Source organism: Martes martes, assembly GCF_963455335.1.
Source record: "Martes martes genome assembly, chromosome: 9".
In the NCBI taxonomy this organism is placed as follows: Eukaryota; Metazoa; Chordata; class Mammalia; order Carnivora; family Mustelidae; genus Martes; species Martes martes.
Genome location: NC_137896.1, coordinates 11,437,984 through 11,444,625, shown reverse-complemented (window position 1 = coordinate 11,444,625; position 6,642 = coordinate 11,437,984).

Sequence of the window (6,642 nt, the reverse complement as noted above, 5' to 3'; positions counted from 1 at the left end):
CTACTCTTGATCTCAGAGTTGTAAGTTTAAGCCCCATGCTGGGCCTAGAGATTACTTAAAAATACAAAATCTTTGTTAAAAAAAAGTAACAAAAATAAAGTGCTTTATATTTCAAAGAAAACATCTTCATTTGAGGGCTGGTAGTTTTTATTTATTGCTTTATAAAGTTCTTAATTTATTTAGGTAATCTCTGCACCCAATGTGGAGCTCAAACTCATAACCCTGAGGTCGAGAGTCACATGCTCTTCCAACTGAGCCAGCTGGGTGCCCTGAGGGGTTTTTAAAAGCATATTCATTCATTCATTCATTCACTCATTCAATATGTGGTGTTTATTATTTCCATGAATTTTTATACTTATTGCAATGAAGTCTTCCTAAAATAATATTACTTCGTGAATTTTAAATTTTTTTTTTATTTTTTAAAGATTTTATTTATTCATTTGAGAGAGAGAGAGAGAGAGCACAAGAAGGGAGAGTGGCAGGTGGAGAGGGAGCAGCAGACTCCCCAAGAAGCTAAGAGCCTGATGTGGGGCTTGATCCCAGGACTTGGAGATCACGACCTGAGCTGAAGGCAGACGCTTAACCATCTGAGCCACCCAGGCGCCCCTTTTATTTTTTTAAGATTTATTTATTCATTTGAGAGAGAAAGAGAGAGCACAAGCAGAGGGGAGAGGCAGAGGGAGAAGCAGACTCCCCACCAAGCAGGGATCCCAGGACCGGGAGATGATGACCTGAGCCAAAGGCATACGCTTAACCATCTGAGCCACCCAGGCGTCCCTTAAAATATTACATAAGTGGTATCATACTATTTGGATTCTTCCGTGCCTTGCTTTTTGCCCCTCAACGTTACATTTTTGGGGAGTTCATCTTTATTTACATATATAGCTCTCGTTTGTTCATTTTCACTTCTGTATATACCATCACATGGGTGTATCCCCTTGTACTTACCCAATGTTCTGCTGATGGACATTTAGGTCAGAGGTATGTCTTGCTGTTGTAGACACTGCCACTATCAGCATTCTTGCGTATCTCCTCATGCAATTTGTAGATTTTACATTTCCTATATTTGTAATGGACTGTTTCCCAAAATACCCAGTGAGGCACCCTTTTCTTTTTTCTTTCTTTCTTTCTTTTTTTTTTTAAAGATTTTATTTATTTATTTCACAGACAGAGATCACAAGTCAGACAGAGATCACAAGTAGGCAGAGGCAGGCAGAGAGAGGCAGGGCTCGATCCCAGGACCCTGGGATCATGACCTGAGCCGAAGGCAAAGGCTTTAACCCACTGAGCCACCCAGGTGCCCCGAGGCACCCTTTTCTAAGAGCTGTCTCACTTATTGATTTTTTAATATATCTATGAACTACGGATACAATTAATGATAACTTTATTCTAATGCTCACAGACCTCAGGAAAGTGGGGAGTTATAGTCATTTGATTTATTTATTCAACAGACACTTAGATATCTACTAAGCATTAATTGTGTGTCATACACTGAAAATACTGAAATGAACAAGACAGGCCTCTGCCCCCATGGAGGTCACATAAAGAACATATCTCTGCTTTTCTCTACTGGCCTTTTTCTCTTACTGACTGTCCTAAAAAATCTTGATAGCATTTTGTACAGGGATACTACGGGCTCCGGGATGAAGTGAGAAGTATGATTATGAGTTAGTTAGTTCTAGGTCCACAAGATAGCTCCTATTGGCTTAGCTGACGTGGTTCTGTCTCAAATTTAATACCAGCTAAGTTAGTGGGAAAAACAAATTCCTCACAATACGTTTAAATTGATCCTACAGGAGAATCCATTGCTTATCTCAAGGTTACTTGGAAATAGGAGGGTATGTTTTTGTATCATACTGGAGGCAGAAGGCTACAGGGAGTCATTTTCCCTGGAACGTTAGAAAGTTTTTCGGTCATTCGAAATAGCTTTTAGCTTCATGCAAATTATTTCTCATTAAGAGCAAAAGTGCTCTTGTTACATTCAAGTGCTATCTACTCTCTAGATAATGTCTATGTTTTATTATGTAATTTTAGAAATTAAGTTTCTTGGGGCCCTTCGGTGGCACAGTCAAGTGTCAGGGTCATGAGACTGAGCCCCATGTCGGGGCTCCATGCTCACTGGGGAGTCTGCTTGAGAGTCTCTGTCCCCTCTTCCTCTGCCCGCCCCTCTGCACTCTCACTCTATCAAATAAATAAACCTTTAAAAAAAATTAAGTTTCTTTTTTTTTTTTAATTAAGTTTCTTAATGTAATTTGCACCCATAGTTTAAAAAGACAAATAGTTTTAAGAAGATCATCATGAAAAAGAACACTCTCATCCACTCACTTTTAACTCTTTCCCCCAGGTATCTCCCTTTATATTTCTCCTGTCTTTTAAAAGATTATATTTATCCATTTGAGAGAGGGAGAGCACAGAAGGAGAGAGAGAGGGGGAGAAACAGACTCCCCACTGAACAGAGAACCTGACATGGGGCTTGATCCCAGGACACCCAGACATGACCCGAGCCAAAGGCAGACGCTTAACTGACTGAGCCACCAGGCACCCCTATATTTCTTTTTTTCAATAGTTTATTATTTTTTAGTGATCTCTACACCCAACATGGGGCTCGAACTCACAACCCTGAGATCAAGAGTTATATGTCCTTCTGACTGAGCCAGCCAGGCATTCCTCTTCCTTCATATTCTTTTTTTTTTTTAAGGTTTATTTTATTTTATTTATTTGAGAGAGAGAGAGAGCATGAGAAGGGAGAGGTCAGAGGGTGAATGAGTCAATCCCAGGACTCCAGGATCACGACCTGAGCCAAAGGTAGTCACTTTACCAACTGAGCCACCCAGGTGCCCCCTTTCTTCATATTCTTTTCTTTTCTTTTTTTTTTTTTTAGAGATTTTATTTATTTGACAGAGAGAGATCACAAGCAGGCAGAGAGGCAGGCAGAGAGAGGGGAGGCTCCCTGCCGAGCAGAGAGCCCGATGCGGGGCTCGATCCCAGGACCCTGAGATCATGACCTGAGCCGAAGGCAGAGGCTTTATCCCACTGAGCCACCCAGGCGCCCCCTTCCTTCATATTCTAAAGCACATGCCTATACCGACATTTCTTGATTCTTCCATTTAGATCTGCTGACTGCCTACCATGGAAGATAAGAATTAGTTCTCTTAATCCTGTTCCCACCCACTCCAACACAATAATTTCCCCTTGTTAGTTGTTCCAATATCTTCCTATCATAATTATTGATTCAACCAGTATTTAATATTTACATTATTAAGCCTATAAAAGTAGTATTTACCATTAAGCCACGTAAAGTTTTATGATTACATTTCATTTCTTCTATAACTTCCCCCCCCCAAAAAAAGTTATTAGTTGCCTTGTTTTCTCATTTTCTTGTGTCACAGGATATAGATAGGGAACTATTTCAGTCTCAGTTTCAAATGATGCTTCCCCATTCCAAAGTAAGTCCCGCCTAGGCGAGACTTGTAAAAGAGGTGATTAAAAACTGGTTATAGCAGCTTTATTCATAATTGCCAAAACCTGCAAGCAACCAAGAGAGCCTTCAGTGAGTGAAGGGTTAAATAAACTGTACTGCATCCAGACAGTGGAATATAATTCAGCACTAAAGAGAAATGAGCTATCAAGCCACGAAAACACATGGAGAAAACTAAAAGGCACGTTACTAAGTGACAAAAGCCAATCTGAAAAGGCTACATACCATGCCATTCTAGCTATATGACATTCTACGAAAGGCCAAATGATGGAGACAATTAAAGATCAGTGGTCCCCAGGGGTTTAGGTGGAGGGATGAATGAGCAGAGCACAGAGACTTTTAGGGTAATGAAACTACTCTACATGATACTACAATGGTGGACAGATGTCATTATGCCTTTGTCCAAACCCATAAAATGTACACCGCCCTTTGGGTGATAATGACATGTCTGTGTAGCTTCATGGATGGTAACAAATGTACCCAGATGGAGGATATTGATAGTGGAGTAGGCATGTGTGGGGGCAGGGGTTTTGAGAATTCTCTGTACCTCCTGCTCTATTCTAATTTTGCTGTGAACTTAAAACTGCCTGAAAAATAAAGTCTATTAAGTTAAAAAAATAAACTAAAAATAAATTAAATAAAATGATAAATAAGTATGTAAAATACAAATAAAAATATAAATAAAATTTTAAAATAAATTAAATAAAAAAAAAAACACTGGTTTTGTTACTTTGGTCCCCTACCCATTCAAGAGCATGAAAGGACTGCTGAAATTTCCCAAGATCAAAGAAAATGTTTGGAGAGCATTGGTGAGCTATGAGTACACTTCTGCCCATTTATCAGAATGAGACAAGGAAGGCACTTCGGTCGGACATCCCGATGAGCTTGACGTGTCTCCTGAAGCTCAGGTGACATGGTAGGTGGTGTCTGACTCGTGCTTAAGAAGTATATGAAAGGGACCGTGGCTGGCTAGCTCCTCTGATAGGGCAGAAGGAAGCAGAGACACTGTTTCAGGGTGCTAGACAGTAAATATCCTGAGGACCAGACTGGGCTGTGCTAGGCAAACACTAGCACAGGATCTGCTCTAAGAGGTTTTTCCCAAGGAGTGAGGGTGACCGCAGTCTAAAGAGGCTGCTTGTCTGGTGGCTGAGGCCAGACTTATAAGTGGTCATAAAATCAAGGGGTCTTCTGGTTGAACAAGGTCCCACCCACAGAGCAGATCAGAGCTCAGGGATCAGAGCTGGAGGAGCATCCTGGAAGAATCATACAAGTCAAAAGCACCCCGGAAGAGGAAGAGTCCACTGCGAACCCCTGCCAAGGTCAGAGAGTGCCATACTGCCTCTTCTCTCCTGTCTACACAAGGACCTTCTATCCAGGAGGAACCAGAGACAGTCTCCTGGTAGAGAATGATGCTGGGAGGGCTTGTGGGAAAGTAAAGAAGCCCACCAGGCCTCCCTTTCTTACCTCGGGTGGCCAATCTAAAGCAAGTCTATGTGGTAGAGGGAGAGATTATTTTATTTTAAATAAATTTGGGAGTTTTGACTCATTAGAGTGAATCAGATGAAACCGCCAATATTCAACCATTTTTGACTCACACAAATGGCAACTTCATATGGTTCAGCTTAATGCGTGAGAGTGGACACTTCTGAATTACTGAACCGAGGTTGTTTGGAGGTTTTAAGTGACCAAGAGAATTTTGTTACCTGAGAGTGACTAAAAAAGCCATGAGACTTGCCTTAGACTTCACTCAAGGGTATAGGGGAAGAACAATTTGAACATGCAAAGAATAAACTCTGCATCCAAGAATAAACTTCTTCTCTTCCTATACCCCAGAGTTCCCACCTGTTCAACAAATTGGCTACACTTAGTTTTCTGTGTATTTACCACCAACTCATCCACAAAATCTCTGAAAGAAACTGAAGTTTCCTCTCAAGAGATTCGAACACGTCAGGTAATCCTTCAATTGATTTTCAATGTTCGTTTCTTGGAGACATTCCCCCACCTTGCAGCTCTCTGTTCTCCTCCTCCGTTTGGGACTGATTCCTCTCCAGGCCTGCTGGGCAGCTGTGGCGGCAACACTTTCTCTTGCGTCTTTCCTGGGCTGCATATCCTGTTTCTTGGATTCCCTGAGGTCCTGGTTCATGGTTTTCTCTTTCATGCTTCACTCACTTCCTGAGAAAGTGGCCTAGAAGAGAAATTTTCAAGATCTTGCCTATCTGAAATTGTCTTTATTCTACCTTCATGCTTTATGGATAATTTGGCTGGGTATAGAATTCCAGGTTAGAAATCATTGTCTTTTAGAACACAGTTTTTCTTTCTCATACCAGGGGGAAAATCTGTTTCTTAGTACTTTATGCTTAGATGGGAAACAAATTTTTCTATTACTCCCTCACTTCCTCTGTGTTTCCTCCTCCTTTTAAAAAAAATTTTATTGTTTATTTATTGTAATTACTGTAAATATTATTTATTTATTGTTTTCTTTTTTAATCTAAGTAATCTCTACACATAATGTAGGGTTTGAACTCATGACCCCAAGATCAAGAGTCAAATGCTCTTCCAACTGAGCCAGCCAGGTGCTCCACCATCTTCAATCTTCTCTCTCTCCACTTTCCCTTTCTTCTTTTTTTTTAAGATTTTATTTTTTTATTTGACAGACGGAGATCACAAGTAGGCAGAGAAGCAGGCAGAGAGAGAGAGGAGGAAGCAGGCTCCCCGAGAGCAGAGAGCCCGATGAGGAGCTCGATCCCAGGACCCTGAGATCATGACCTGAGCCGAAGGCAGAGGCTTTAACCCACTGAGCCACCCAGGCACCCCTTCTCTTTCTTCTTGATGATGGTTGAGAAAAACTCTTTATCATTGGGTTTTCAAACTCCACAACTGTCAAAAAGCACAAAACAGTTTTCCTAACACACGGTTGTCTTTACATATAGCAGAAAAGAAATTTGGCACTTACACTTCACGCTGTGTTTGAATTACTATATATAGTGAGAACACACATAATCAGTTAACAATTTGTTGTATCTTGATAAATGAGTTTTCTATCATTCCTAATACTAAAACTTGGCCACATAATTTTTTCTTCTTACTAAAATTGAGGTGAAATTCTCATAAAATTAACCATTTCACAGTGAACGATTCAGTGGCATTTAGTACTTTCACAGAAT